This window comes from Lepisosteus platostomus, chromosome 9 (genome assembly GCF_059453375.1).
Source record: "Lepisosteus platostomus isolate fLepPlt1 chromosome 9, fLepPlt1.hap1, whole genome shotgun sequence".
NCBI lineage: Eukaryota > Metazoa > Chordata > Actinopteri > Semionotiformes > Lepisosteidae > Lepisosteus > Lepisosteus platostomus.
Window position 1 is genome coordinate 47,442,081 of NC_142619.1, and position 21,903 is coordinate 47,463,983.

At 35.1% G+C, this 21,903-nt stretch overlaps 1 long non-coding RNA gene across 1 annotated transcript in view; it reads right to left on the minus strand.

Moving 5' to 3' along the window:
- Nucleotides 1-1,292: 1,292 nt before the first annotated feature.
- Nucleotides 1,293-21,903, minus strand: part of LOC148655130 (uncharacterized) — a 106,177-nt gene continuing 85,566 nt past the window's right edge. The window contains exon 4 of the long non-coding RNA XR_015941192.1: nucleotides 1,293-1,364. This is a non-coding gene — a long non-coding RNA (uncharacterized LOC148655130). The remainder of the gene's footprint in view (nucleotides 1,365-21,903) is intronic.

The window sequence follows — 21,903 nt, forward strand, 5'->3', positions numbered from 1 at the left end:
AATATGGAATAATGAAAAGTTGACGGCTGCGTTTGAACAAAATTACTGTATGGTCCAGCCCAATTCTAAACGATTGGATAAATTAATATTTTTGTTTGCAAATCAACATGTTTATGCCTTAACTTCAAGGAAAAAAGTTTTAAGATCCTGGGGACATTTCAATTCTTTTCATTTTTCAATTCATTTTGTGCAAATGCAAAAATGTGTTTCTTGAATGCTTACATTTTTTTGGCATTACAATAATGATTTCAATATAAAAGGGATGAATTGAAAAACTAAAACATGTTACTTTTGTCGAAGAAGATCTATGTTTTAAGAACAAAAAAACAGCCTAATCTTACAATGTTACCAGAATGTGTCTCCATAAAAAGGGCATCAGTAAGGTCTCTGAACATCTGCTGTTAAAACTAAATTATCTTCAAACCACAAATGCCTGTATTCTTTTCCTACTTCCTGATTGGTTCCACACAATGCTTTTTAACAAACAGATATTTAAACTTCGGAACCTTTTCCTAAGTACATCTGTCACTTCATTTTATAGTTAAATTTATTTTTATGGAAGTAAATAACATTGCTCCCACGTGGAATCTGAACCTTAGTTGTGTAATCTGCCGAGATGACCTACTGTACAGTCATACTGTAGTTTCACTGATTCACAGTGCAACTCAGAACATCAAAGTTCTCTAAACACATTTCTTGAACAATTCTCTTGCCACTATTATAACGTTATAAAATCTATTTTAAGGTCTACAAATCATCTTTTACTTTCAGATAATTATAAAAACCAAGTACTGTATAACATAATATTCTTTCTTTTTCAATTTTCACTTTAATTGTATATATTTTCTTTTAAAGATAAAACAGTGTAACACCTTGGAGTGGAGAACAAGACAATCAGTGATTATTTAGTACAGCACTTGATTGAATACCCTTTTACAACACATCAAACTTCAGCCTTCTTTGGCACTAAATTGAAAATACCTTCCCTCTCCCCTTACCCGTGCAAGGGCTTCCGTTAATTTCAACATATTGGTCCTGGACAGTTGGCTCTCAGCAAGCTAATGCTTCCAAACAGGCTTGATCAAGCTCATTCCTATTTTTTTTATACAGTATATCAGAGAAAGGACCTGAATGCTTTGACTTCTGAACTCTACAGAGAAGAGTACATGCCATGAACAGCTTTCAAGTGTTTTGCCAAGCATGTGCCTGAACAGACCTCTTAAAATCCCTCATTTCTTTTGGCCAGAAAGGAATCTCTGCATGCCGTACATCACCACTCGTGTGTACTTACTGTAGGTGCAGGGAGATGATGTTCAGCTGTTCTGAGGTTCACCTCAATTGCATGTGTACGTCAGCAAGACCATCTTGATGGTGAGAAGAGACAACGAGGAGTAAAGACATTTTGCTGTCTTATTGTGAAAATCCAGGCCTCTCCTGCTTGATTTCACAAATTAGAAACATTCTCTTTAGTGTGGTTTATGGTATTGCACTGAGAAGCACAAGAAAAACCAGCTCTGCTGTCACGCTGTTGTTGATTCTGACCACATTCTGCATGACAAATTGGGCACTTTAAATCTCTTTCTCCTTGTTAATACCATATTATATACATTATATGTACTGAACTTACATACTGCAGGGTTTTTGAAGTTAAATCAAATCTTTGGAAAAGGCTTAATTATGGCAATTTACAATATGTACTGTACTGTATATAATATCACCAGGTCGCTTGACATTTTAGAACATTTCAAAACTGTGGTTTTCAAATTCTAAAAATAAAGCTAAAATGCTACTTTTCTTGTCATCTGAAAACACACACACAATTTAAAAATAGAAAAAAACATGCTTTTTTCATCACTGCATCACTGTTCTAAAAAATCTAACATTTATATTTTAAATATGTGCCATTTAATGGCGTGAATGAAAGCTTTTTTATTCCAGCTATCAGGAACCTTTTTTCCCCAATTACTGTATTTTTAGGCACAACATCTCTAACATTCTGTTTCTCAGTTAGGGAGAAATTACTTTCCCATTCATCGGGAAAATTAACTGTCTCTAAGAAAGAATACACATGTATTTAAGACCTCTTATTTATCAGAAAAGAGCTCATGTTTCAGTAATGTCAAATTTCATGCAAGAATCGAGAAGCACTGCTGCATAGCCCTTCCAGTTGTATCACTCTTGAACCTGATGGAGTCCTTATGCTTCATGAGAGACAGGAAAGACAGATGAGGTAACCTATTTTTTTCCAATGATATCTGCTGACTGAGAATCACTGCCTGAGGGCATCTTTTATTTTCATATTTCCTTTTTGTAATTACAATCACATTTGCTCTCAGAAATTTAAAATACCTCTACTTCTTTCTTGTGTTTTGCCCGATTTTGAGGGTGGGAGTTATGGGTCTGTATGGTGTATCAAAAACAAAGTAAAACACAACACAACATATGCAGTACTGTAGTATGCTTTTCAAAAGTTCCCTTAATAATTGATCTATCACAAAACAAATGTGTGTGTTATGTAATGGACATAAATTCAAAATTCAAAGGCAACAGACAAAGATTTTGATGTACAGTAGTCTGGTGTTCATATAGCTTTTATTTCAATGTCATAGCACAACCATTACAGTATCTATGGTTCTCCAGGTCATCTATACTTGAAATACAACTATGTATAATGGACTCCCAGGATAAGCAATGCATTTGGAATAAGATTTGGCAAAAATACAAGATGATTGAAGATTCATTTACTAAATACTCATGAACAAATACATTTAGTGTGTCAGTTTCAATCTTTACAAAGTGTTCCAGAAAATTTGGATTCTACCCTCAACTTGTGAAAGGTCTTATAGTGCAAAATTCCATCATTCCTCACTTAAAGGGAAAGGTCTTTTTGTACCATTGAGTGCCAACTTTTCTTTTAGTTTAGATGGGATGCTTGTATAAGAGTTTGTGACAGCTCTCTGAATCTTGGGTCTGACCACATAGCTTCATTTACAACCCATAAATTAGCATGAAAGGCTTTAGATAGACAAGGGATTTCCACCACTTTACAATTTAGATTTTGCTTTCACACTCAATCACACTAATTTGTGGATTACTTTCAAATTACAGTTTGAGCCTAAAACAGCTCAGCTCTGTCTGAGATCAGAGAATCTAGCTCGTGGGGATCACAACAATACACACAAACTGTCAAAACAACAAATTTTGTTTTGTGATAATGCACCAGTAAACTCTCTTATGTTATCAAAGTTTCCTTATCCTCATTCAATTGTGTTAAATAGAACAGAATTATACTGATTGCCACACTCAAATTCTAATCTTCTTTTCTTGTGTTAAGTAATGGGAAAAAAAAGCTACTGTACACCTGGGGGAAAATGTAATGGCACATCCTGATGCAATCACTTTCCGTTCCATTCACTCAACGATAGAAAGTTCAAGATTCCTGTCCAGTGAATTCAGTCTTGTACAGATTAATAACAACAAACTCTACCAGAAGGAAACGAATTGCAGCTAAACTCGCAATTACTTGTAGGCAGATGAAATTAGATAAAACCCACCAAGCTTCATATAAGCCATTTATTCTTATTAACAGTTCATGAAAACTGTTATGCATCATTTCCATGCAAAGGACTTTGCATTGTTTTTTTGGGTGGTCACATTGAATGTTATTATACAGTCCAGGCTAAAATAAATACTGTATATGTTTAAATTCCTCAGTTATTATTAATACTATTATTATCTGTTTGGTGACAAAAGCTTGGTGGATACCAGTAATTAAATAGCAAAATAACAAATATTTTCCAAATTTACAAGAAAACCAAGTTCTCTCTTCAGTTCTGGTAATCCAACACATAGACATGGCATTTATATAAATGTGGTGTAGATAAAAATCATTTAGTAGTTAATCCTTTTCATAGATTAACAGGATTAAACCCCACATCATCTTTAAAATTTCTACAATGACAGCAGAACAGAACTAGTAAATTCTTACGACAAAAAATAAGCAGAACATAAAGGTTTCCAATGTGTGCATGGCCCAAGGATTATTTTAAAATTCCTTACCAACTGTGCTGGTCTTTCCACACAGTGCATCCACAAATTTTCTATTACCACAGAGCTAGACTGATATTGACCAGTGCAGAAACACCATTTTTCCCCCTGCTGTTTTCTTGTTATATTGGAAATGTTCTGTAACAAGCATAATAGTTGCTTTGTTTGCTGAGAAGAATGTGATATTGCTGGTACCACCACTTTCACTGAACATTTAAAGAGCACATTCAGATCCCACTGGGACTATGACAAAAAAAATATTCTTAGGAGGGCATTGTTTATTCCTGTGTTCTTCAAGTTCTGCTTCATGGAGTTTTATGAAAACCTGATGTAAAATTAAAACAGCATACATTCTAGGTGGTCCATTCTAGTTTTTTTGTGTCTCCGTTAGGAATGCCAGACTGCAAATGGTTCAAAACATTAAGGAAGGACTTTTACCAAATGTGATATATAAGAAACAACTTTCATTGTCTGTGATGTAAAAAGACTGCATAATGTATTGCATTCTGCTGATGCCACTAAATTTCTCAATAAAACATGAGGCCTCAAGCTTACAGATGAAATATTCACACATTATGTAGATAGCAATGATAACCACATTTTGGTACCGAGACAGAACAAACCTGAGGGAATACAGTCTTGCAGTATATCATATATTCACAGAGAGGGTACTTCATTAGATAATGAATGTATTTTCTTCTTTGTTATGTGTTTAATTATTCAGTAGAATTACTGAACCAATTTCAAAGCTAAAATCACCACTTCATCGTGATAACCAAGAATACTGTATAGCTAATCCCCAAATATACAGGAGTAAACCCTCAGAATTTCATGCAATAAAAGTATTTTTACTTTTCAAACAAGCAAAGTATCTATTACTGTATATATCACCTATTTGAAACAACAGCGGTTTTCAAAAAACTTGTCTTGTGTAAATTTAATCTTATTCTGTGCATAGATTTCCCATATAAAAATGCACCATAAGGTATAAACAGAGGGATGATTTACATTATCTAAATAGTAGCAGCAATGGGTATATAATATAATATATGGGTATGGTAAGAACATACAGTAATTTATAAATTATTTATCATCTATCACTACAAATACATGCTTTATTATGTTGCTGTATGTATTTGCATTGGTTATGTACAGTACTTCCTAGCTATATAATGTTGCATGGTTGTCTTAATGTAAGACCTAGTAATTGGCATTTGGTTGAGGCAATTTGGGGGTTATTAAATAATTGATAGTTCACGTTATGCAAGACAGTAAAAGTCATGGCTGATGTCACAGCTACAATTAGGGATGTTTAACATCTAAAAACCGAAAAAACAATAATTATCACCCTTTGTCTTCATGGCTTATTTATATCTCCTATAACGGGACCTTACCATGTGAAGAGGCCTACAGAGGAAAATAGTTCCCTCTAGTTGAATTGCCCTGGTGAGTTGACTTTGAGCGGACCAAGAACCCCCAGAGTATGTGTACTCACCCTCTACCATACTGGGAGGAGCACTGCTTACTGTATGTTAATGAAGTTTATTATACGAATTATATAATTAATTGGGAGAGAATAAAAAAGATAATGTGGTGCCATGTTAACATCCAGCATCGTGTATGCTTTGTATTACTGCATGTGCAAAAGTTTTAGATGTACAGTAGTATACATCTCTGAACATGTTTTAATATTGTCTACAATAGAACAGATGCATTTCAAAAACCTTGAGCTCTTCTACAGAATTTCAGAAACTGCAATCAACAAGACAGTAAAACAAAACAATGATATTGGTATTTGGTGGGGCAGAAGGCATATTTCCAAATGATGCAGGGTTTTTCTAGCAAAACAGATTAATGACAAATTGAAATTCTGTATTTCTTTTAATTTTTTATATGACAAAACACACGTGAACAGAACTAAACAGACAAATCGGAGTTCAGACATAAATCTACCTTTATAATAATTACAAAAAAATAACAATGAGAAGAACCTCTGAAAGGTGAGTGAAACAATGTCATCCAGTCCGCTTATCCCAAAACTCCTTAAAAATGTGATTGTAAAGAGAAATGCTTTTCTGAAAGTAAGTAAAGAGACTTTCTTGTAAAATTTAAGGAGCAAATAGTTTCAAAGTGCTACCCAACTCCACAGAGAAATGTTACTGGTAACCATGACAACTAAACCCTAGGTCACTAACTGCATCCACTGGTGCCTTAGAAAGTACAAGGAAATGCAAGAGGAATTAAATCAAATTTAAGGTCATATTATCATTATTTCCCCCCATTATTACAAGTTTTTTTACTAAAATAAAAGAAATTCACTGATCATGCTCAACGTCTTTTTGTACATTTGAATATACACTGTAAAAGTGAACATTCACGTGACACATACGTACAACATGCATATGGAAATGATAGCAAACTGTAATAACTGTATAATAACAAAATGTCGTTTTGCTAGAGCATTTGCCAAGCTTTTAAAATTTGGAAATAACCAATGCTGTGAAAATAATTAATACACTCATCCCTTGTTAAAGGACAACTTTACTTATGAGCACTTGCTAATATAAGTGGTACATATACAGGACATACCTACTGTATTTTTGTTAGATGAGTGAACTTTCCCCACTAATAGAAGCTCCAAGTGTGTAGCTCTCTTATTTTAATTTTTTGCTCCTCTCTATTGTTGTTGCTTAACTATCTTAAAAAAGTGCAAGGGTATTATACTAGCTATGGTGTAGAATAATATTTTGAATGCATAATTTGTAAAAAAAATGATAAATTATGAAATCATAACATTTCATACAATCATTTTATTTTGATTTACATCATTGCATATTATTTTCGTGCAATATTTATGCACAGTATAGATATCACCAGACAGCTTGATGCTCTATTGTATCTTGCTTTTACAGTTTTGAGTATTATTCTATCTTGGACTACAGAAGCTTTGTTAATTAATAATTTCTAACATATAATTAATATAAATTTTTGTTTATGTTATATTCATTGTTTGCATGTACTATAGAGGCCATGTAAATTTTATTTTTCCACATAACTTCTTCATAATATATTTGAACATACTGTAATAGACTGCATAAAAAATAAGTGTTGGTAAATTCTACTGGTAACACACTGTTACAGTAGTTGGCAATTTACTGTATAGTGCCAAAGTCTGAAAAGTACCTAAATTCAACCGTCCAGTTGTCCATTTGTAAAAATCACATTTTACATGTACAGTATTTCATTTAATGTTGGATTGTGGTCATTTAGTTTCGTTCTATCAGTTTTTGCTGACAAGCTGACATTTTGGAGATAACTGTGTTGTACAGTATATACAGTATGGAGGGATGAGTGTGAAGGGCAGTAACTATACTGTAGGTCCAGCCTAAGTGTTTAGGCCTTAAATGTAGGCAGTGGAGGTCAACTACAGTATCTAGGTTACATGCTGATAAATTAGCACTGATCTGCTAAGGAATCCACAATGGATTTGTCTGTACGACTTTTTCCTTGTGAATTCAAGCATGTGTTTGATTTTCTTTTTTGTACTTTTTTGCCACTACTTGTGGCAACTTGAAAGGAGATTTGCAATTGAAAGTGTATTGCCAGTCTAGAAAATGAATATAATTCATACAGCTAGAATGTGGTTATGGAAAGAGTCTTTAAGGATATTTTGGGATTGACCACTTTGTTTGATGAACAACCATCTGGCCATGTGGATGGTGAAGTGAGATCCCCACCATCTTACTAAACCAAGAGGTTGCTGCATTGATGGTAGAGTTGGACTTGGTGAGGAGTTAGTGTGATGAATGCTGGGAAAGTTGTCTGTATTAATACCCTAGAACTTGAATATCTGTTGTAAACTCAGTTCTATTATGAAGAGATCCTTTCCTCTAGAGTTTTCATATGTCAGTTTCTTTTTTTTTTGCCTTTTTACGTCCTAGTGTGGTCCATGTGGGTTTGTTCTGGTGCTACTGTATGTTCCGCACTTCCTAACTTTGGTTGTTCTCCCTCCCTGTTGGTTCATTTATTCATCCAACTTGCCCTATTACGTCATCAATTAACTCTCGACCAATCAGAACTCAGTATTTGACTTGGAGGTTTTCAGAACGAAGGAGCTTTTCGCTTGACTTCGGGTCTGCTCGGCTCAGCTTCGATTTCGCTTCGCTTTCAGTCGTTTAGCTTATTCACCTTAAAATAAATCCCTTTTACACCAAACTTGTTGTACATGTATTCATGTAGCAACACAAAGAAAAAAAAGTACTCCATCAAACCCAACAGCAGCTATTTCCATAGAACTCTTTATATAGCAGGCCTAAGTTAATTGACACCCTTGTGACAATGTGCCTCTCACCCTCCACCACTTATCTAATTAATTAACTAATTAACCTAATGTGAATCTACAAACATGTGATTGAGGCCTTATGTCTAGTTGCAGGTCAGCTGAACCCAATATAATAATGTGGCTGGCCTGCCACAAACAGTAATCTTTAAAATCATCTCCTGTAATGTGCTCTTTCGATAAACACACACATGCAAAACCCATTTCAGATGAGCTTGGCTGGCCCTGCTGGACTTTCCTGCATTTCTGGACCTACTCAGAAGTAGCTGTGCATCCCTTTATGGTCTGGCCTAGAGGTGAGTGGCAGCTTCTTTCTTTGCACATGTGAACAGACGTTATCTGCAAGCAATATATAAGCTAAAGCATCCTGGGAAAATAAATCGGCACATTACTTTTCACTGTGGTTGGTAGAATGAAAAGGCTTGCATATGTGGAAGTTAGTGGGAATGCATAATCTTCAGCATTGTTTGTGTCAGTGACTTTACATGTGTGAGGCCATTTAGGCATCCTGAGGAATCCATGTTGCAAAGATAAAATTCCATATCTCAAAATCATAGAAAAACAAGAGCTCCACCAAGAGAAAAGTAAAATGGTCACAAAGGATATGAAAATATTTTTCTTTAAGTACATATATGTGATATTACTTGTTTTTTTGCTCTACACTATATGTTAGAGCTTCAACTTATTAAGCCATTGTCTGGCAACAGAAGATGTGTTCCAGAAAGATGAGTCATTACTTCCCTAATTTTGACAAATGCTCCATAAGTGTTGAGTATTGCTGAATCCAGACTGGACAAGTCCAAATTGTGCAGAAATGTGTACTTCAACTATCTAAGATCTCCATAAATATATGAGGTATACAACACAATCTGGTGTTGTTTAAATTGACTATTATATGAGGAGTCAGTGTTTAATTGTTGGCTTTGTAATAATCTGTGTTAATTTTAGAATAATCGGTCAACTGCTTTGTGAGAGGACTTCTAGGAAAATCAGGAAGGAAATCAGACAGCTACAGTGGGCTCAGTAGAGCTGACCAATAGTTTAATCCCAAAGGCAAATCTGTCAGGAACATCTTAGTATCTGTTGAAGCTGACACTGAAATTTGTAATGTAAATTTAGAGTGACTACTTTGTATTTTTCCTAAGTATTATTGAATGATTAAATGAGTTCTGGATTTGCTACAAGGGATATTCAACTGGAAAATAGAAGAAGTTCAACAGATTTCCTGAAATAAAGCTTTGGACTTAAACATTATCTATGAAATAATTCTCAAATAACCTAAATCTTCCAACTTATAGTATTACTTTTTTACTGTGTTTTTTGGTGTGAATTTCATTGATCTGCACACAACATTGAGGAAGCAGAGACAACCTATTGAGGAACTGGGGCTGGCTCAAACATTTGTATACATTTAAGGGGAAGTTGAAATACCTCATTCATTATTTCTGGAAGTCGGACTTTTTAAAATTCCACACCTATAGATATTTCCAAATTTAGCAAGCCTTCCTGTTGTTCCTTATTTTTCTCCTGTAGTGTCAAATGTGTCTTTAGAATGGCTTGATTGTTAGAAATGTACTCATGTTAGGTCTCATTGTTGAGATTTTAAAGACTGAATTTTAAAAGGTTCTGTCTAATATATGAACATGATCATTATGTCCTATGAAATATATATTTGATATGTTTAAAGGCCTCTGTAAATTAGGTATACAGTATATTAGGTAGGTATATATTACTTATGTGAAGTAATTTATCCCTGTATATATAATTCTACTGTAGTCATGGTTTCAATGTACAGTATATCATGCTTTTACATTACAGAATGAACCAAGCTACAGAAGGCCGTTAACAATTTTGTCATGCAATCAGATCTTGCTTATAATGACTCAAATGAGGAAATTACCTGCTCAAGGGATGTGGTCAATTACAGTCCCAATTATGCACACAAACAAGCAATGAATTAAAATCAGAATTATCATCCATTGTAAGATAATCACATCGTAATCAAAATGAATTACTGGTGAATATGTTTAAATGCAAATGCAACTGCCACAATTGCAGTCTGATCTTCATATGCATGAACTTCATTCTTATATCTCTGGCTTCTCAACAGAGACATTATCATTTTGCCAAATTGCCTGAAACGGTGAACCTCAGTGTTCCAATCTTATTGTCTTTTTTATTGCATTGTCTGTTTTGAAAATGTTTCCTTTTTGTTTTACTTCAGGTCTATTTCCAAAGCTTTTAAAGCTGTACCTGAATAAATCCTTCCGAAATGAGACTGCTTTTCTAGAGAACTTTCAAATGCTGAAAATAATGCTAACTCCTCAGGAGTGTTTCATCTGTTACAGCAGCTGGTTACATTTCATGATCTGTTTAGCTTCGAAAGACATCAAACTGCAGCATTTTTGTTCATGCTCAGTCACATTTAAATGTTTTATGTTCTCAGTCTTGTTTCTCTGTGAACATTATGGGATGAATATAAAAATCAAGACAATTATTTCACTGTCCAAAATGTGCTTTTGGGGGATGGCCACTGATGTCTGTGCAGCTTACTTTTAATTCTTAATATATGCAGCATAAACTGTAGAGATGCTGGTCTAGATATACAGAGTAGTATACTAATTTTGCTTCATATTTCTATTTTATGTTGCAGATTTCTAAAGGTTATTTACCTTGCTTCAACCCCTTTTCTGGGGTTTGCTTTGCTGTCTTTTGGTTTTGATTTTCTGCACACAGGGGTCATGTCCCTGAGAACATAATCTGTACCGTGGTCCATATGAACATAATGAATATTAATATAAACGTCTGTAAGGCAAAATTGCCACTCAATTTTCCTTAAGCTCAAGATCTCTTTAATCAACCCTTGTTTCCAATTGATCAAACAGACATGAGGTGTGGCACATCAGATAGATCTCATTTCTGCCCTCTGACTTAACTCTGTCCTGGTAAATGTGCATCACACTTACCAATGAAACAGTTTAGCATGTAGAATAATATTAGACAGTGTATATCGGGTATAGTTCACTATCCCATATGTGTACAAAAGTAACTGCAACAGTGCTTATTATGCTGTTGATGTTAAAAAATATATTTTTAGAACATAAAGCACACTTTTAGAAAATGTGAAACTAGAGGAAATTAATCATATAAAGCTATAAGGCTACTTCTTGTAAAACAAACTACAACTATTATGGTACATTGATTTCAAATTTTACTTTAAAAATGTTCTTTTATCTACATATGTTTAAGAATTACAGATTGCTAATAGTAAACCTAACACTATGTACTGTACAGTTTATATAAAAGGTACAGTATATGATGAGCAGAATAACTACTGTCCAATATATTATCCCTTAATAATAAAGAACAATTATGGCCAATCAATATATAGTATCTGGTTTAAAACATAAATCTTTACCATCTGCAATACACTATTATTTAACATCAGAATAACACACAAATATCATCTCAAATAATAAAACAATTATAGCATGAATAATTGTATGAATAATATATTAAATCAACAACAAAGAAGAAATATACTGTATATTATCTCCCCACCAACCCCATGTTTTACATACAGCACTTATTTGCTAAAAAGTCTAATTCCATGTTTCAACTTATGTGAAGTTCTCTTACCAGGACCTAAAGCCTTTACTACGTAAAATTCTACAGTGGAATCTGTGCCTATAAAGTACCTGCTGTAGGTCCCCATGTGGCACCGAATTCATTAAATCTCTGCCTCACAGCCAATGACATTGCAACATGTTAACATGCTAGTGTTACCGTATGGAAGTTACTATGCATTTTCGTTGCATTCATTCATTCATGGTTCGAGAACCACGGTCCAAACAACCAGAAAAAGAAAACAAAAATATGCCACGTGTCTTGCATTTGCCTCACGCATTATTTGTTTACAAGAAAACAATGCTCCAAATAACAAAGAAGAAAAAGAAAAGATGGAACAAAAGAGAAAGATATGCTACTTATATCCAGCTTCTCGCAAACCTTTTTTAAAAGAAGGCACTGATGCACAAGCTCTTTTCCCCCCACATATCTCTGAAGTTTATAATAAGCAAACATCTGTCATCTGGCATACTTCTGCATCTGGCGATGACACCCCCTCTCATGCAACAAGATGCCAACTTACCAAAAGACCCCTGGGCCATTACTAATACCAACATCGCTTCTACATTGTCCCTGTGTGTTCGGTTTCATTTTTCAACGTTTTTCCTTCTCAGTCTATCTCTGTTTTTCCGAATCTTTCTTTCATTACGGTTTCTTCCGATTTCCTCATTTTCCTGTTCAAACAACTCTGTCCTCAGCATTTCAAGCCTCATGCCGTCTTCCTTCCTTCATGTTTTTTAAATTGAGCCTTGACTTTTTCTTCTGCACTGTCTTCCAACTCAGCTCCGAGTTATTCCCTCTTGACCCCTGCTGCTCCCGATGCCATTTGCTCAGCCTTGGGTCTGTCTGGCTAAGCCTACACTATGACTTAATCCCCAAACAACTGTATCAATTTCAGTTATTTTTGGTGAAAAAGTAAAAGAAGGGGTTACATTTTTGGGGGGTCTGGAACAGATTGTAATTTTTCACCCTGAGAAATAATGCAAATAGGGTTTTCTTTCTATAAGTTTTCACAACATGAAAGGGTTTCTGGGATCGAATTACGCTCATAAAAAGAAGTACTGGTGTGTGCCTGTGCCACTTTCTAGAATATTGCAACCTGTGTCCAGGGTCTGACAACTACATTTTGATAAAATTACATTGCTGACTGAATGTTTAAATACACTATTTCTGAGTCCTTTCCTGGTGATCAACTATCTCTACTTAGCCTTCGCTTGTCTGATGATTTTCACTACAGTAAAAACTAGGATGTTCCTCATCTTATATGCGTTTGTGAAATGCAATGATATTTGCCTAAGACCTTCATACAATATGAAGGGAACTTTTCCAAGATGACAAATAATGCAGAGTCCATTATTTCTATATATATTCTATTTATTAAGAATATGTGCTTGAATGCCCATTGGCAGCGAGAGTGAAATGTCGAGAAATTTCCCTTTTGGTGCAATTAATTTTTACATGTGCAAATAATTTGTCACCATATTTAAATTTTTTTGAATCTTTAAAATACTGTAGATTTTGTAATGCCACACAGGGCGGCAACCACTTAAGTGCATGATCCTGACAGGTCCACGACAACTGACACACACCCTATCACTTTTTGCATGTGCTTTGCTAACAGGAGTAGTAATTTCCCAACCCCTCTTTGGACTAACTATTACTCAAAGTGTGCTTTGCTCAGATGAGAAAACCTCTGTATCATTTTCTTCTGCTTGCTCTGTCTTGCCTCTAACCTCACCAAGGCACTCTGATCCCTTCACTTGTGGTGTCCCAGACTCCGAGATATGTACAGTACTTCAAATACACCACCCTCTGTGGCAGCACATAAGTCGTAATCCTCTCACGTTTCAGTCCTTCCCTCCTCCATTGTCAAGCTTGAGGTCTTACTAAACGGTGCTGAGCCCTTTGCTTCCTATAACCCAGGCTCATGAACTATACACTCCTCATTCTTCCCAAAGACACTTTTGGGTAGTAGCTTTGGAATATCTCCATGTTGACTGAGGCTGCTACACTTACTTCGTGCTTGGTCAGCCTGTCTTCACACTCAACTCTGAAATATTAGCTTAGCTCATGTCCCACCAGTCTGTGTTCCACACTCACAACTCAAAGGAGGTAACACTCTTTTCACATCCTCTATAGGGCAGGGCTACATCGCTTAGAATCAAGCCAGAGGACTGTAGCTAGACAGAACCCTTTCACCAGCCTGTACTTCATGTGTAGAGTGAGGGTCTCTCTGGCCACATTCCTGCACTCTAGACGTCTCTCACTAAGACATCATTCATTACATTTAACTCGTATGTAAACCATTTACTTACAGTACATAGACTTCCATTCACTTGGGGATGACAGACAGCTTAGTAAGCCCTGATCTGAATTGTTATTAAATGCTTATGGATGGATCCTCTCCAGGTTCCTAGATTTTACTTACTCTCCTTTTGGGAAAAGCTGCAGCCTGCTTTACTTGCTGGTTCCCGTTCAATACAGCCACATAGGGGCTAACCTTTTTGCTGAAAAAGTGGCTGTTACACAAACCAATCCCACTTACTCATAACATATAGCCATCTGCTCCTATATGCTGCAGACTGGCAAGCTTGCATTACTATACAGACAACTACAGCAACCGTCAACCTCCTGCTGAAAGTGCAGCTGCTGCACATAGTCCATAGAGAGACTCAAAAGCTGCTGCCACACTCAGACCAACACAGACTTACTCTTTTTCTGTCTTTCTGTCAGCTTTGGCCCAGCCAGCCTCACACTCACACTAGCACTAGCACTAGCACTACCCTATTTTTGGCTAGATCTTTTGTCTTGTCCTGCTTGTGGGAGACTACATAAAGCACTACTATATGACTTGGGAGACATGCTTTTGCATGGAGTCTGGATGGAGATGATTCCCTGTCACACTCTCTCTTACTGCAGGGAAATATAAGACCACCCACAGCTGCAGCTCATTATATCACATGCTTCCTACAGCTGTGGTCACTCAGACACACTTAGGGAGAAGCTCCACTCCTTAGGTTTTAATCTATGAGTGTTGAAATGTCTCAATGTAAACTGGTATTTTCTTCTGAACGTATAATTAAATGTTTGGTATGATAAAATCTGGAGGCATTATTAAGGTTGATTGTGAAAATATTTCCAAACAGTGATTCTTAGATTATGCATTTCAATTCAAAGAGCTGTGTGCTTGTTTCCAGGTGTATCTCTCCTTGGATGTTTAGGAGCCTAGCACGAAAATAATATTTGCCATCAACAAGAACTGGAGGGGACTTTTTGTTAATTAAACACATTAGTTGATATCATCACAAAAGAAAATGTAAGAAATATTTATCACTGAATCTAGCTCACTTCTGCTGCTGGCAAAGTATCGGTCTGATCTGTCAGTTACAGCTGAAAGATATTATGATTGATCTGAATATGTCAGATTTAAAAGTGTAATGTGAAGCAAGGAGGAAATACCTCCTTTCTTTAAGGAGGTATTTAAATATTCAACTTTCATTAATTCAAATATGGTAAAACCCCAACACTATAATATTCAATTTAAAATATATGGTATGTTGGTCAGGGAAACAACTTAAAGGAAATTATATGAAAGCAGCTGCTTTGCCATAACTATATCACATACACACTTCATATACATTATATAAGCATATATACACACATAGACAGACCATATTTTACAGCCAGGATGAGCATGCAAAGAATATCAAAGCCTTTATCAAAATATATTAGAGACAGCCTAGAAAGATGAAAGAACTTTAAAATCTGAATCAGAAGCACAGCATTCTCTTGCATATTGATACACATTTTAATAATCCATTCCAGATGGAACAAAACATCACATCACATACATTTTTAAAAGAAACATAAAAATGCAGTTGTTCCTTACAGATAAGATTTATTTTATACCTTTTCATTGTAGTACACACAAAAAAAGTCTTGAATATCTAGTTATAGAAAATACTGTATTTGTCCTGAGAAGCATGCTATAAAATAATTGGAGATGGGAAATTTCCTCTTTGGAATGGTTTTAAAAATGCAATTTTAAAATATATTAACCATTAACCTTTTGGTATTAAACTGGGCTTCATTCCATCCTTGGGAAATTATTTTTCAACACTTGAAAAATATTTTGGAGCTTCTGATTTGCTTTTCTACTCCCAAGACCTCTACTCTGTGTACACTATGTAAATGAGACATATTTACCTCAGTCATTAGTTTAATGGTTTCATTAGAAAATCGCTTCTAGGAATTTAAGAGATATAAAAGACTAATAAACATCTTACTTAAGTGCTTCCAGCCTGTGCCCAGGGAATATACTCGTACAGTCAGGGTCCCTATTCATGATTCAGCTGATGATAAACAATTTAAAAGATTCATTTCCAAGAATATGTTTATAAACGTTCAAACGGATCATTCATTATTACTTTTGTGGGATGCTGGGTTCCCGGATACAGATATGATAATGAAAGTGTATATTTATATTAATTATTTTGTTTAAATTGATTTGTGAAACTTAGCTGCATCTTCACAGTAGAATGACAAAATGTCTGTCTCTGGCAATTTTTTCCCAATATTTAATAAGATGAATTATTGAAAGCAGTGTATTTATAGAAATAATCAAGTTTGGTCCTTGAGAAAGAAAAAATGTTAGTACTGCACAGTGAAATGAAGCCTCTTTATCAAATGATGTTAAGAAAATATGTATATCTTAATAATAATATATTGCACAAGTTTGTGTTGTAAAAATTACTTGGAAAAATAATAACAATAATAATACTAATAATTCATTACACTTGTATAGAGCTTTTCCGGACACTCCATTCAACCATTACATTGCCGGTTCATATTTGTAATGCAAGAAATTGTATATGGTGAATAAAGTGATCTTATCTTATATTAGTTATAGTGCGCAAGTACGCTCACATCAGTTATCATTGGGGAGGAGAAAAGAATTATTATTTTTTGGTGAGGTATTTATCCAAAGTGATTCCAAGGTGTTACAACATCGACATACCTGGGACTTGAACCTACAATCAGTCAGGAATTAATAGCATTTACCACTATCTAAAAAAACAACCTGATATTGCCTTTCACTTACATGATGATTTCTGATCCTTTCACCCTGTATTGGTCTACAATTTTGTCTAGTAGTTTTTGTTTATCTGTATATCTGACAAACCTACTTGGGAACTCAGGATCACATAAAGAAAAAAAGTGCTCACACCTGGCTCCTTAATTCCTTACAAAAGGAAAAAGAAAATATGTAGACATTATCATGTTCTTTGACTTTATCTGTCCATAGCTCCATATAATTCTTCTACACATATGTCTTTTGTCTATTCTCTTTCAAAATGCTCCTGCAAAACTCATAGTTTCATTCTACCAGATCAGACATCTACCTAGTACAGTATTTTTATTGTCTAATGATGGTCTTGCTTGGTCTTTCTTTATGACTGCCTCAATGTAATTTTAGTATAATAATTCTAATAATAATGTCACATAATCTTGTTTGCACACTAACATACTGCTTTCTTTCTTTCAGTATTCGATATATTGTGCTGCTTCTGGGGAAAAGGACATCAGACGGACACCAATATAGGTGGGGCCTGACAAACAGACATACCAGTTTATCTGAGTGACTTAAAATCCCTGATCTAAATCCAAAAATCTGCCACTGTTATGTTCCTCTTTCACACTTTATCAAAGCAGAACAAAAAAAAAAAACTTTCTCCAATTTCACATTCTGTATGTCCTTGCCAGGTTTATATTGTATTCAGTGTCCTCCTCATGTCCTTCTCATGTCCTTGGTCTCAAAGTTTTATTTCTCACAGGTCTCTTCTTTCATCCAGGTCTTCCAGTTATATTATTTTCCAACCTTAGGTCTAGTCATGGTTATTTTCATTCTCTTTTAGCCTTAGATCTTTCCCCTGTACATTTACTTCTATCAGACACCATACTGTATATCTAAATACAGTAATCCACAAACTGAACAATGCCTAGGGTAAAGCACGCCCCTTAGGGATGATGCACCTAGTGGCATCACAATATATATTCTAGGCATACAGTATATCTTTCCATCTTCAGGTGTCTTCCCCTTTTAATGAATTGTATAGCTTGTTTCACTTCCGCCTGGAGAATGTCAGGTATTTCTTCCATGATCAGTTGTATTTGAAATTTCTTTGTTTACATCATCTTTGCTGGAACTATCTTATTGTATACTTTCCTATAAAAATCATCTCGGTAGATACTGGTTTCTGGCTGTGATCCTAGGCTTTTGCTTGATCGCCGAATAAGTTCTATCCTGATCATTAATCATTGTTTGGCTTTCATCATGGGCTGCTTGTCTTCATTTGTCTCTCTTCCTAAATAACATTTGAATGATCTGAGGTCCTCAGTGATACTCTTCTTTTTAGAATTCCATGTATTGGGTGTCTCATTTGGATTTTGCTTTTTTTCTGTTCTAAATGAGTGTTTTGGTACAGTATCTGTTGAGATTTTATTTGCATGAAGAGGGAAAATTCAAAGTATTGGAATTTGTTGTACTTGATGCTATGTGTTCCTGTGCCATGCATTGTGTTTATACCTGGTATTTCTTCTGTATTTGTACCCAATTGTTTCTAAAGTCTTGTTGCTTTGTAAAATGAAAAAAGTCAATATATTTAAACTTTTTTATGACCATGTTGTTCTGCATATCATTGTATTCACATGGAACCTGGCAGCTCTGTGGTCACTTCATGCGTTGAAGCTGTTGAGTACTGAGATACAGAATTATGTTTCTTGTTGGTGGATTTAGTTAATTTTGATCTTTGTCTTGGGCCCTCTCCAGGTATACTTCCTGTTTAAGTTTGTTCTTTAAAAAGGAATTCATGAAATGCATGTTTATGTTCTCTGCAAATTACACTACCTATCTCATTCCAGACACCTGGACCAAATTTACCAAATGGGATCTCAATCATGTGATATGATCTGATTTTGGGATTTTTATCCTATTATTGAATTTTCTACTCATTCCTTTGAGCAGCCTTTTGGTTTACTGTCTTTGAACAATCTGGAGGTCAAACGTCTTTGTGAGTTTAGTAATCAATTTGGCCATCATGTCTGAGGCTCTTCCTGTTTCTACCATATTACTCTTCAATGTCTTATGAATGGTGAAACAGACAACTCTTCAATTTAAGGAGCAGCACACTACAACAAATCCCTCAACTTCTCAATTAATTCTTCTAATTTTTTAAGTGTTCTGTGAAGTAGAACAAAGATGTAGAGTTGCATGTAACTAGGCCCCATGTCCTCTGGCAATCTAGTTCTTTTACCCTGGTATACTTAGTTTTGACTGTGAGAGGAAGAGAGGAGAGGACGGGTCACATTTGTTCTTCCATAATTGCTTCTTGAGGGAACTGTCCATGACTCACACCACTGGCCAGATGTGTGGTTGAGTGATCTCTTCCTTTGTAGTTGGATATCACAATGAAGGGAGGGATGACAACAACCAAGTTCAATCTGACTAGCAATCGCTCCTAAGGATAATTTCCTCTCCTAAACCACTATAAATACTGTATGTGATCCCTTTCTCTCCTTCGCATATGTCATTTTGCATCCGACTTCCACCCCTTCTCCAACTTTGCAGCTGCCCCTTGGTCACTCCTCTCTGTGCATGGGGGGTCCCAACCTGCTCTTCCTATGGACACTAAACATAATCCTTTCAGTACACTTAATTCTTTTGGGTTGGTATTCCCAGTGAAATGTTTCTGACAACACATTATAAGATGTTACTTGGGGTTTCATGTGTGCATGATGAAATGCCCTGGACATTTGACTTTTTTGCCTTTGGGTGTTGGCTGGCAGCTGAAAGGTCTTTGAGCAGATCCACCCATTAATGAGCATAAGATTTGTCTGCTGACATGCAGCTCCAGGTCACAGAAATATGAAATGAAATATATGCTATGGGAACAGTTCTGGCAATGTTCGAGATGCAATGTTTTTTTTTAAACAGCTGAACACACTCCACTGAAGTAGAGTAGAAAACACCATGCTTGTGAATTTTCAGTACTTAACTTGAATATCTAAGAGCATGACCTGCACCCTATAAGCAGTATCTGTATTTTGTATTTCTGTACATTCAGAAGAGATAGTTATTTAATTATAGTGGTGTTTTCAAATGGTGTTAAAAATATTAAAACTTACATAGTAGATACTGTAGTACTGTAGTATGAAGAGTTATTAAATGCACACGTGTTATCTCATAAATGGTTTTAGCATTAGTTCCATAAAAAAAAACATCAAAGGCAAAATGCCAGTATTAATTATATTCACATTTTATTTTATTTCATTTGGAAAACAAGTCTTAAATACAGCATGCCATGGGACCCCGATGTCAAGAAACAATTTGCAGCTGTAGTTAACTGTGGTTAACTTTTCTGCGACCTCTCTCTGCACATGTTGATATGTCATAGCAAGTATTACATCATCTTCAGTGTGTCGCAATCTTTTCTTCTGTAAGTTAACTCTCAGTAGTTCAAGCTTCAGTGTATCATACAAAAGCTGTTTTTTTTGTGTAGAATATACCATAATACCAACCAAAACAAAATATAATATTTACAGATTATTGTTGTTGAAATAATTAATATATTTAGGATATCCACATCCTTAATTTACTGTTATGACCACTTAGGGCACATCAGGGCATGATTATTGGTGATGTTTTGTGCCTTTTCTCAATCAGTGCTACTCTTTAAAAAAAAAAATCTTAAATGCTGAAATGTTTGCTGAAATGCTGAAAGATTGATTCAGGAGGTTGATAAGGCCTAAGTGAGAAGTTTACAATATAATATGATTTCTTACGTTTACATGCAACACACCAAAATGCCCATTTCTTATCAACTATAACTTATTAATCCACAGTCGAAAAAGTAATTGGTTCCATGCTTCAGGAAAAAATAAATACACTCACTACTAAGCTACGTTAATTCAGCATTATGTTCAAAGTACCTACAAAAAACCATACACTGATACCAATAAAGAATTTTTAATAGTCTAATGGATCATTGTTTATCCAAATTATTAAAAGTATTAGAAATGTTTCTTATATTATAGTGTATTTAATGCCTTGCATTTTCTTTGCTTTACAATGATTTCCCATTGCTTGTTTATATGCTTTACAATATACAACATCTGAGGTTTTTTGAGCTTTTGCCACCACTTATCTGTTCTTTACTGTATGTTACTGTATTTATGACCATACATTCACTAAGGTATTTTACAGTTACAGTACAAGAAGCATACTTCTTAAACTAGAAAAAGGCTTAACACTTTGAGGTTAAACATTGATTTGTTTGCATTTGAAATCTTATTAACAAAATTGTTTTGCCTATATTCCTTTTCTGACAAAATGCTAAATCCATTAAGGTATTAAGGTAAGGTATATACGAATTTGTCTGTTCCACTGGAAGATTAGGTGACACCAAACCTACTGTGATAAATTATTAACCAAAACAAAGAAAGCATTTTAATCAAACAAGAACACATACCTCAGATGGTGCTTGCTCTACAGTTACCATTGTTTGGGTGGTAAGCCATTTTCTCTTGATACTGAACAACTTTATACAAGAGCTCCAAAACAATGAAGAAACTGCCAAAGCAGGTGGTGAATGTAATTGCTTCTGGATTGTAATGAATGAGATGCTTGGTGAAACAGAATAAGTAATCACCTCTATCTTCCTCCAGAACTTTTATTCCATACTCATAAGGCCTTTCTGCAGGACTTCACATATAATGTATTTGAGAGCGAGAACTGTATTGAAAAATCTGTCTGGAAAGTTTCATCTAGGTTTGGTTTTTTTGTTTTATCTGTTCTCTCTGGGGTTGTATTCACTTGTATTTATTATTACCAT